This window comes from Anarrhichthys ocellatus, unplaced genomic scaffold (genome assembly GCF_004355925.1).
Source record: "Anarrhichthys ocellatus isolate YVR2014 unplaced genomic scaffold, GSC_Weel_1.0 scaffold1, whole genome shotgun sequence".
In the NCBI taxonomy this organism is placed as follows: domain Eukaryota; kingdom Metazoa; phylum Chordata; class Actinopteri; order Perciformes; family Anarhichadidae; genus Anarrhichthys; species Anarrhichthys ocellatus.
The window spans coordinates 15,786,076-15,798,729 of NW_022280031.1; the positions used below are offsets into that span (position 1 = coordinate 15,786,076).

At 41.1% G+C, this 12,654-nt stretch overlaps 1 protein-coding gene across 3 annotated transcripts in view; it reads left to right on the top strand.

Annotated features, from left to right (window-relative positions):
- The window catches only part of cntn4 (contactin 4), a 135,634-nt gene that overhangs the window by 27,811 nt on the left and 95,169 nt on the right, over window positions 1-12,654 (top strand). The window lies entirely within an intron of this gene.

A 12,654-nucleotide genomic window follows, 5' to 3' on the forward strand; every position in this document is an offset into this window, starting at 1 on the left:
GGGGGTCTCCGTGTGAGGTTCTAAGGTGGAAATAGTGTGTCAGTGACTGCGAGATTGACGGAAAAAAAAAAAAGTAATCCAAGGCTGTCCTGTATAATACCCAAGTATATACCATAAAGGCAAGGCATTGCTATTTGTAGAGCACCTTTCAACCGCAAGGCCATTCAAAGTGCTACTGAGCAAAACTGTAGCATGTGTATAAACACTCCAACCATGCCCTCTGGTCACAAACATTCATACATGCGCACTCCAAAACCTTGCTTGGTGGTGTTCTTGCATGTGACCTCATATTTGTAGCAGGGCTATATATAGACGGCAGGCCTCTTAGAAAGAGCACAAACCGCTGTAATATGGTGAAAGATGATATACTGTTCACACGCATTAATCTTTGGCTGTAATAGTCAGCGGGGCCATGCTGCTGGTTAATCAGTCTTGCTTGTCAACAAATGCAGCTATGCAACAGTGCTACTGTCGTAATGACAAAGAAATGTACAGTATCTACATAATTCACTCTAATGATATTTTTAAAAGGTGGACGACTCGGGTCACAAATACACCTATGCATTATGCATTATCCAAACTCATTACATTATGCCATACGTCGCTCCAGCAGATTTCAATTGGTGCTAATGGACCTGATTCATATGTTGAATTATTGGGACAGACAGACGGATGACTTTTAGGCCCAATTATGACATTACATTAAAGAGAACTCTGCTGAGGTGGCAACAAATGCTGCTCCATTTGTGCCCCGATAGTAAATTATGAAGCAGGGCCGACCGCACATTCGATAAGAGTCCCGCTTCTGTTGAGCTCCCATAAAGACGATCGCTATCTGATGCGATATCGAAACATGTGAAGGTGCGGGTTCGGCAACGGCTTCCTGTTTGTGTTGGTGAAGGGTTATTATGAGGAAGAGGGGGGAGGGGGGGATCATTACCTGTACTTCATGACGTGCTTTGAAAGTAATGAAGTCGGATGGCACCATCCACCCAGTACATTAAGTTATTGATGGCAACAGATGGCACTCTTCAGCATATCAAAGAGTCCCTGCTCCGCCAGTTTGCTGGCTTATTATTTGTGTTTGTATCGGCTATGAATGCTTTGTGTAGCAGTAATGTAAACCAAGTTGAATTTACATTTGCTCAGTGAACTTCTCCAATTAATGGCAGACCCCGACTTGAAGTAAGGAAAGAAAAGAGTTGAAGGTGTGACTGAAGGCTTAGGACTCTTTAAACCTGGACTGTGGTCGAATAGTCTTTTGTTCGTGCTTAGGAAGGTTTCTAACTTTGTGAAATGACCTGGAAGTATTGAAGTGGCAGCCATGATAAGAGCTGGTTGAAATCTCTAAAAGCTAAGGAAAGGTGCTTCAATGCTTCCTTTCTTATCTCCTTTAGCATAATGTACACTGAACCATCCTTTACCAAAGTAAAAAGAGATGATGCTCTCACCAGTACTTGCAGCCGCATCATGTAAACCAACCACTCTTATAACGTCACATTGTTGATGTTATAAGTTGCATGTTCTAGAAAGTGGTATTTCAGTTGCAGGAACTTGAATTTACTTGCAATTGAAGTGCCCTACAAACGTTAATGTAGGAAACACTGTTTGACATTGAACGCAATGCCTTGAAATTGAATTGGGATTACTTTTTTTTAATTGGGATTAATCTTTTTGAGACAGACGCTCCGAACTACGAGACTTGACTGGAGGACCGCGGCCTCTTCTATGTCGGCCAATAGTGAATCAACTTCATTTAGCCAATTAACCGCATGGCACTGTGCCTTGTTTCCTCAGCCGGTGATCCGGCATTATAATCCCCTCTCACTGAGGAGTAAATACATCAGTTAGTTGTGTTGCTACAAAAAGCGTTGGTTAAAGTTGGCTTTTGCTGCGGTAATATAACATAAACTTAGTAGCCACTTTATTGCAGGTTCACTGATACAATCCAATACACAGCGCTGCAATAAAATAAACTACCTTATGATGTTGTTTTATTTTGTTTCATCTCAGCTTCATCAAACTGAAAGATTTGTTTAACTTATATGCATGAGATGGTCAAATTATAAAGCTGTCAGTTATGAAACCATCACAAATTGCAACTGCAATAATATTTATAATTTAATTTACACCTCTCTGACAGTGGGAGAAAAAGTGAACATGCTTTGTATAATTAGAAACAGTGGCAGAGCTGCGAAGATAAACACAAGTGTAAATAGTTTAGCAACCACCTAGCCGTTAGCAGCTAACTTAAGGATCATTTTATGTTCACATCTAACATTAAAGTGATATGAAACCCATTGCTATCGAGCAAATTTAGATTTTTTTTTTTTTTTTATCTCTTTCACCAGCTGGGGAAATATGGCTCCAAAATACGGCACAGCTCCATATGTTACATTGCTAACTGACTAAGTGAAGCTGACTCACCGTTAACTTGCTGTTGGTGTCAGCTACTGTACGCATTCCTCTAAGGAAGGACAATGTGATATAAAGGACATTCAATACAAATCCCATACACTTTGAAGTTCTGCCACACATTTTTACAAGGAATACAATTTGCTATTACTACTACTCTCTGTTTTTACTTTCCTGAGAGTATTTTTTTATATACTTGTTGTGATGCCCTTTCAATTCAGCAGGCTTTGATTAAACAAAAAAGAAAAGAAAATGTTACATCTAAACCTGCTTAATATTGGCATCATATTAACATCACAGTAAATAAAATATTATGCCAGCTGTTACTCATATGCAATTGTTGTGTGATGGTAATGCCATGAAGACTTTACAAAAGAAAGCATCACCACACAATTATTATGTAACTGTGACAGCGATAAAAGCTGACAAGATGTTCAGTGTGATGGATTACACGTCTCTCATAAGATTTCACATATTAAGGTTAAAAAAAAAATGAAAACAAAAGTTGGGAATTTGTTTTTCTTCAAAACTGTAAAATACTGCAGCAAGCTCAATTTGATAAGTTGGATGATTCAATAATGACATTCAAATGTATCCCTCATACCGGTAATTCAACATATAAATAACAAGTGACTGCAATTCAAATAAAGTCTCCTCGCCCTAACCTCTCGTCTCGTGCTAAACCATTTTACACGAACGTACATTGCTCGGGATTAATATATGTTGTCGAATAACTGAAGGACGTGAATAATCTGTTATAGCAGCACCAGCACCTCCCGGATGTCGCAATAACTGCCACCCAGAATGATGCACTCCTAATGTGTCTCCATCATCGTGCCCACTGCCCCGTGAAGGGCGTTTCGTAGGTTGACGTGCATGTCGGACGGCCTCATATGTCAAGGTCTCTTCCAGTAGCGCCGGCCTGATCTCTTCGGGCCACTTTGCAGTGACGGGATGAACATTGACCTCTGTCGTTCCACTGGGTGAGCAGCCTGCGGTGGGCCTGACGGCTCCAGGCCAGCTGAGCCATGCTGCTGGGCGGACGCCGTGGCCCCTTTTTGGCCCCTGGGTCTGCATCCACGCACACCTCCAAACTGGCCCAGCTGTCCCCACTTCATTATGTGCTGATTAGGACCAGATCACTCTGTGAGGTGGGTGTAATCATCCCATTTGCGGCGCTGCTAAAGGAGGCAGCAGCATCGAAATGAAGATGGGTCACATTCTTTGCAAAATTTGTACCCAGTAAGATCACCTCCGAACTCCACCGCCAGGGCGGGCACGTTAAGAACAAAAAACATACCTGGCAGGTGATTGGCTGAACCATGTGTCAATCAAACTCTTGCAGAAGCCAGTCAGGAGAAGAGCGAAAACATCTTTTCAAACGTGGGAAGCCTTCAGTGGCGATCTTTGCTCTTCTTTCAATAAAAGAATAATATCTTCAGTTCTGATATAACTGATGCTATTGCTGCATCCACATTAACATCCAGAACGACTGGTCGGCTCTCAGCCACGCCCATAGCTGCAGGTCAGTGGTGTATGGTAGTTACAATGCGCCCCAGTGAACGCTATTACCAGTTATGAAGGGCACATACACATACACATTGTGGCATCTCGTCAGGTGATCGCAAAGAGACTTGACATTGGCCAAAATACCCAGCAATAATCATTCTATATCTGTATATGACAAAAGAAAATAATGAATTACTAGTTCATGTAGAACAAGCATATCATTTTTGTTATAGATGGCTACTGACACGAATGTTTTAATGTAAGTGCCTCTTTGAATACAGGCCTGTTCAACACATAGAGGGCCTGCTCTCTGGGCCCTCTCTTACCAACAGCCCCAGGTCAACTTTACTGTCTATATTTGCGCTCCTGCTGCCGTGTATAGACATTCCTTAAAGCCAGACGAGATTAATTTCAGTGAGGGTTTTAGGGTTACAGATCTGCTTGATGACGTTATTAGCGAGGAGCTCAGCAACATGTCTGGCTAACCACGGAGGAGGCGTCTCTAGGTGCGCTCACCTGCTCTTCCTCAGGAGAAGCAATTATGTCAAGATGAAGCAATGTAAGGGCCTCCCCAGATGGCCTCCGAGCCAAGCCCCTTTGCTAATTGGCGGTGTTAGAGATTCAGAGTAGGTTCAGGAGAAAGTATTCCCCTTCTCCTCTCTCGACTGCACCGACGTCTTTGTTTGGGCTTTGTTTTGCTTTGTCAACTCTTGCCTTTTGATATGCATATCAATACATGTTTTATTCATGGGCCTTTTTGGAGTGGAATCAGTGAGAGATCACCTTGCTGTTGTCGGTGAGCAGAAGGAGCGTTCGCCATGTGTTTGTGCGGACGAGTTTGCCATTTCAAAGCAGATTTTTGCGACGCCGTCTCGCTCTCATGCGACCCAAAGAAATGAATGATTTATGTGACTGTCACGCCGAGGCCGTAGCAGAACAAACCCAGACTGTGCATCTCACACACACACATACCTTCTTCTCAGTTTGCCGACAGCTTGTAGGTTTTTTTTTTCCCCCAGCGAGACAGCGGTGCTAATTGAGTGGCTGGGAAAAGAACACGAATGAGACGGGAAGGGAGAGGCCGAGCTACGGGGGTTTGCTTCCCACATCCCACAAGGCACACACGCACAATATATATGTTTCGCCAGAGCTCCGGCCTCATGTTAATCATAACGCTAAAGATGTGAATTTTAATTAAGGTTTCCTTTCATTACGATCATGTCAGTGCTTTATTAAATCTCAGGACGTTGCCGTAGAGACCATATCTGTGGAATCAGTGTATGCGTGAGGCTATTACGGCACATTATGCAAGGCAATTCAAAGTTTGCCTGATTATCAGATAGACCACACGCTGCTATCAGATTGAACACATACTTCTCTGTATCAGGCAGGCTTTGACCTCTAATGGGATTCTGTAACTCATTAAGGGGCTCTGCCTGCATTTATAAAACTAGAGTTACGACGCTTCAGTGTCAATAAAGATCTGGGTGGAAAAGAGGAAGTTGTATACTGACAGTCATGCCTAGTTTTTCTAACCTTGACCAAGTCACTTTTGTGTCCAAACCTTTAACTTTCCCCCTTAGGACTGGTTGATTTGGCGGTTACTGTCGTCAAAGCAAGTGCAGTTTAATGCTACAGCATTAATACAACTCCTTGAGCGGCTAATTATTCACTGCCATCTGATTTCACGGTGCTAACGAGTGATTTTCCACAACAGGACGTCTTTGCAAAACTGTAAAGATAATCTGCTGAAAAAAAACTAAAACAATGTCTGTTGTCTTGTTTTGTAGATGCATTTTTTAAGGATTATTAGAATTTTAAAACTTCTGCAGTTTGCATAATGAAGAATAGCACAAAGCATTGCTACATACTAAAACAGAATATAAATGATCACAGTTCAGTAATCTGGTATGTTCACCCTCTCTTGATATATTCTGCCATGCATTTATTACTAATATTTCTGATTATGAAAAGTCCTCAACAGCCACATCTGCAGGGCAGGACCTCTCATATCAATTTAAAGTACTTCATTTTTTTTTCATGCAACTCTGTTATAGTCCGGAACACATACAAATGATGCTCCAACAAGGGACGTCCTCCCTAACCTATCAACAACCAGATTACAATATTGACATTGCTTTGGTCCAATGATGACTCCCAAGTTTCATTTTCACTTCTCTACCGCTGTATACGAGAATATGACGAACTGGCAGTAAAGCCATAGATAGATACAGATACAAACTTTTAAACACATCTCTTTTAAAAGGGTTCAACAGAGACCAATTGTTTCTTGTTTATTCAGATTTAGGTTTATCGTAGCAGAAGCTAGCTACTTGCATTAGCCTACGCAAAAGCTAGCTTGTTGTAGCAGCCCTGCAAGACTATAAACGGCGGGAATAGATTTGGACTGAGGGGGGCGTCCGCCTCACCCCTTGTTAGACTGACAGGCTTCTAAAAAATCTTGTAAGCCGTTGTTTTACTGCTTAATCTTTCATTCAACATGAGAAAACGGAGATTTGTTGCCAACTAGTGTAAAATAGCATGTTGCCGTGGGTTGGTTTTCCTCCTGTCCTCCCCAGTTTTTCGATTCACCAGCCGCCACTGATATACAGTATAAAACCTATATATGTATGTATGTTGTATATACAATAACAAATCCTAATGGGTGTGTGTTGAAGGCTAGTGTATTTGTGGTCAAAGTTACATCTTGTAATATGTACTGTTTTTGTAAAGCACAGACGGCAGACTTTGTTCCTGTTGAACAATCGGAAAACGCGTCACAGGGCAGTTTAAAATGGCATACTTAGTCGTTTTATACAGAGGACTGATTGTGGAGGCGAGGTCTCTTCTTTGTTGTTCCATGCCAGGCGTTGCTGCCTGGATGCTGTGTAGGTGTTGCATCATACTTGCTAAGCTTTGTACACTCATTTGTCACATCTCTGGGGGATTCAGTCCCCCTAGCGAGGTCTGCGACTACTTGTCTGTCTGAGCGGAAAAAAAACCTCCAAACATCAGCCCAATTATTCTGTTCAAATGCATCGCAGTTAGAGGGGGCGACGCAATAAGAAAATATGATTCATTCCTGTCTCAGTGAACCTCTTCACGTACTGGCGCAGTGTTTACCCATAAAGTTGATTGGCTCGCTGTTTGCAATGCAGACTGTGTAGTAAGGCTTTTTGAAATGGCCACATTAGAGTGCCATGCTGTTCACTAACCATGCACAATACATTTACAGCGTGCCTAATAGTATTGGCAGAGGAGCAACGGTGGTGGGCAAAACAAACTAAAAAAGTCTGTTTGGAAGCAGTCATTTTGTAAAGTATTATGTCCCAAAGCACAAGCAGTGCTTACAGGGATTATACAGGAAACCATGAGTCAGGGGTTTCCTCTGATTGAATTCATCTTCCTGCAGAAATAGCACACCGCATTCATCTTTTTTTGTGTGTGTTTGTGTGTGTAATGCTAAATACGTATTTCCAGAGATAAAAAAAAAAAGTTCTCTATCAAATTGTACATGTCGTTATGTTCTTTCGTGTAGGTCAAAGCACTTCTCTATTGTTGCTAACCTAACCACAGCGAACAATAAAAACACATTCAGTCGGCGACATCGCATTTCACACATGATGGACTCTCGCATTGATGTCCTGAAATGGTTGTTTTTTTTTGTCCCCGCTTTTGCTTTGCACCCCGTCTCTGTGTGAGTTCTATTGTGGCTCCAATAGTGGCGAAACCTTTCCCAAACAGGTCAGGCTGGAAGCACGAAGACAGTTCAGGACGGCCAAATGTGAAGCGTTTTTCAGGCCGTTAATCTTCTCCTTTATGGCCAGCTTAAGCGAGAGCGAGCACAGTCTGTGCAAAAATATCCCCCTTCCAGCTTTCAGAAGATCGATGCTGATACCATCTGAATAGCTGTTTGATTGTAGCATTGTTGGATGACATTAAAACCTGCCAGCCCTCAGTGGATTAGTTTCAAAGACCCAGTACACACAAAGCTGCAGCAGCAGAGTGATGGAGTGGGGCTCCGTGAGCGCAGAGGTGGTTGTTTTTGCAGGGTATGTATTTGTGCCACAGATTCGTTTTCACAGGAGCATGGCTAGAGCGATGCATTTTAATCAGACGTGAACTAATGGGTTGCATTCTTTTGTAACTCCTTTGAAAACATGAACTAGAGCATTGCAAAATGAAATCCTGTGGAAAAAAGAGCAGGAATTCCGGGACTCTGGCAGCTCTGCCAGAGTTTGTTAGAGACAAAACGTTCCGGGCATCAAATTACCAATGTGGATCACATCTTTACAGTCACAGACCGCAACAACTAATTAAAAATGGGAACCGTAATCACAGACCCAAATCTGAAACACTTGAGACAATTACCACATTAATAAACAAATAGGTAGTACATAAATATGTAACAAAGGAATACAATTAGAATAGTTGTAATATCTGTGTGTATATATAAAGATGGGCAATGAAAAAACGTTCCTCCATATCCCAACTGTGAATATCTCAAATCGCAAATGTATTAATGAACCCAATGTTTTTAAAAATATAACTTTCAAGTGTTAGACTAACACTTGAAAGTTTTATTTAATGTCAAGTAAATATCATTACATAATGATACGCGAGGCCAAAAGATGATCAAAATACCAAAAGAATTTGAATTGTAAATCAAAACATCAAAGAAGCAGAAATGACCAAAATACAAGTGGAAAGACAAGTGCACGAGAACCCCTTAAGAAGATGAAATCAACAGAATTGAAAGTGGGGTCTTGTGATAGCATCACATTGAACAGCAATTTATCATTGCGGCCTTGAGCAGAGAGCGTTTATAGATCCAATACATCCTTTAAATAGCAGCTCAAGATAAATCAACTTTCTCAAAGCCAATGAAAATATCTCTTTTTGAAGATTTTTTTAATTTATTATCACTTCCAGATGTGGTCGTTGTGTCAGGTATTTGATATTTGACTCAAGAGTTTTGGCTTCCCTCTTAAATTGATTGTTACGGCCCTACTGTATTGTAACTGTTCTGGTAATACATTTTCTGAAACTCTTCAGTATTCTGTTCCCCTAAGTTCCTTTTTCTGTCTGTGTTGACAGCTGATAAATGCTGAAGCATGCACCAAAATTATATATTTTTGTCATTTCTTCCTGCACGCTGCACGATTGACAGATTTCGACCTAATTAAACTTTACAAACTGAGTTCATGTTTGCTATTCTGTCTTTGTACTTCCTGGCCATTCATGTTCATAGCAATGCAGTGATGAGACAGCCAGAAAAACGTCAGAGTGTGTGTGTGCTCAGTGAACAAACTTATGGAACATTTCTTTTCATAAACCTTGGCTCCGGTAGAGGTTTAATGATGCCCGATATGACAGTGAAAGGTTTTAGATGGCAAAAATGGTACAGAATATAAAAAGCGCAGTATAAAAGGGCCCATCTTAAGATGAATAGCAACCCGTAAATGTTTAAAGTACCAAAATAAATACAGAAGTCGACTATAATACATTCAGATGAGAGATAGAATTCTGAGACTGAGAAAAGCGAGGACTGAAAAGATGAAAGACTTTTGCTACATCTTTACATATTTGTCATCCCATTTTAGGTTTGTAAATCTTTGGCTGTCGCTATAATGTAGGCAACAGCCAATTTACAGAGTGCTGGGGGGTATTCCCTGTGGCACCAACCTGGTGCATTGGGCTGACATGTTTCTCCCACAGAGCCGCATGCAGATGAACAGCGAGAAGAGCCCGTCGCAGGTGCGTGAGGCCTACTGGGAGGCCGGGTAGAGGTACCTGAGTGTTAGAGAAGCATATAGGGTTAGGATTTTAATGGTGACCTACTTCTGTTTTGTTCGGCACGGCTCCACTGCATGAGGACTTGCTAAACAGCCTCCTCTGAGCTGGATAAGAGGAATGTTTCCACTTGCTTTTGCGCCCAAAGAACTGAATCAAAGTTGGGGACAGCCTCATACATACTGTATTATACTACTATTCATAATTCAGTAAATGTGATCTGACGAGGTACAAACAGCAATTTGCAGTAATATTTGTTTTATTTTGTTCTGTCACTTAATTGGTAAATGTTAAAAGGACTTGTACTTGTATAGCGCCTTTTCTAGTGTCACGACCACTCAAAATGAATTCACACATTCACACCCGTTCATACACTAATGGCATAGAAAATCACATTGCTATGGCCCGATGAGTAGCTACATTGCTCCAGTGTAGCATGAAAACATTGTGGATTTGGCTAGCTAGCTAACTAACCAGCCAGCCACTACACGAGTACAATTTAACAATCTTGCTTCATCCACATGCTTATGTCACAGCGTAAGAAAGCAAATCACAAATCAAACAAAGCCAGAAGCTTGGTGACATAGTGACTACCTGCAGGGCTGGTTCTGGTGAACTGCTGTAGCTAGCGAGCTAACCGTGCAACATTGTTCAGTTTACTTCACCCTGTTAACCCAGGTTATTCAAAAGACACGTTTCATTCATCATTTGTACCACTGACTCCTGTGTTATACCTGTCTGCAAACCATCGCTCCATTGAGCAGTACTCCAACAGAAGAATTAACCAAAGTTAACTTTTTTGAATCTTAAAACCAATTTAATTTAATCTTCTCGCAACTTTTTTCATATATAATGTATATATCATTTTTTGGATTAAATTAGTTAACAATATGTTATTTTGTATACTTCAACAACACAGAAGATAAAGCCGTTTGACTTCTGTCGACCTCCAGTATAAATCACAGCCATTTCCGATCGCCATAAGATAATAGATGTTTGTGACATAAACAGATACAGATTGCAGATCTGTGTTACACCCCTGCTATGTATGCAGCCGACACCCCTACTGTTGTTATGCCTTGAAAAATTGCATGCCCGACAACAAGAGCAAAAGAAAGCACGACGACTGGATTAAGATAAATGTGCCTCATAATGGAAGCTGCACATGCACAAAGATATACTATATTTGCTAATGTTTATTTAAAACATTATATATTGGATTTGGCATATCGCCTCAATAAATAGACTCGGCATAGCTGTGGAGATGGTTTCGCAGATATTCACACTCACTGAATATAGCTCTGATGATTTACGAGTGATAAATATATTATTCTTCGTCGAATATAAAATTGAGTGATGTAGAATTCATGTCGCTCTATCAAGTGACACAGCCTTGTTTTTTATTCTGACAGTTTCGGATTAATGGGGCCATTGTAGTCTGATGGGGACATTCTTTCACAGCTGCTGGTGTTTGGTTTTTTTTAGTCACCTCAGTCCCCAATTCTACCTTCTTTTGTGTTTAAACGAGGTCAGATAATACAGAGGAACATATTCTCTGGCATTTTCTACCTCATGAGGCTAAGAGTATTCTTCTCGCTGATAGCGAATACACAATAAGGTCGGTTAAGTGCATTTCCGTTGGAGAGCCCTCGACTCACGCCACAATTGCAGTCACAAAATGGCTATTGAACGACCACGCCGCCTTTTGTGGGGCAGTCAGTATTATCTTTTTGCTACAAAAATTGGTGCACCGTCACATGTTGGCAATGAACACACAGTCAATTTGTTTTTTCTTTCTTTTTTTGCCCAAGAATTTACGAGGTTACGGCAAGCACAGCGGGCTGTTTTGTAACCAAAACATTGGAAAGTTGTCTGACAGATAAGATTTGTTGCGTCCTTGAATGAGCTCAGTAATTACCACCGGATGATCGGGAAGCAACGAGCACATGCCAGAAATAATTAGAGGGGAAAAAAAGATGAGCACGAATGTTGCTGTATTGTCTTAAATCCTCTTTTGGAGAGATGTTGGTTAATGGCTGAGGGGCAGCTCTTGCTACACAGCGAGTTGTTGACAGAGATTCTCCCCTCGTTGTTTTTACTAGAAGCTTTTTATTCCTTATGATATCAGCGTCCAGATTTATGCAGATTGTATGTTTGTCAGAGGCGGTGTGGTGTTTAGTTTTGCATGAAAAAAGAATTGCTTACCCCAAACTAGAATTAGCATGCTATTTGAACACTTGTGGGGAGATTGGAAGCATACTCTGATGCTGTTAAAATATGAGGTGAGCAGGGAGACATTCTCTTGAATTAGATTGCCTATTGAGCAGTTCTTTGAATTATGCATCACCCTGTGTATATGGTCCTATACAGCTCTACGTGGATCTGTCACTATACCTTCACAACACAATGCTGAAGTTTCTGTTGCTTCAAAGTTTCCATAGTTTGGAGACAAAATTACCGGTTGCGATCTCCATTGCTGGGAAGGTATATACAAAAGACTTTTGTTCCACCGCTGATTGTATTTGAATGTACGGCTTTACAGAATTTTCCAATATCAATGTTTGGTTTGGTGAATGCGTGCGGGTCACAGCTCAGATGACTTTACCTGGTAACTTCCTGGTCAAGAAAGGCTTCATGAGGCCATATTCTGCACCACTTGGACATGCATGGAAACTCAATAAGGATGTGGTAAGGGCTAAAAAAAAAAAAAAATCACTTGACTTCCTGATAATATATTAATGACATCGTCCGGTCTTCACTCCCACACTTTTAGACCATGATTCAGCTGTACTGTGTGACGGCTCTGGAGCTCATTACTCGTCGTAGAGTCAGACCGGCAGTCTCTTCTCGTCTTCTACTGTAGATTGCTCAGATCATTCTTCTCTCTCACACACCTGCATTTACACATATAAGAACATATTACATTAAGATATGACA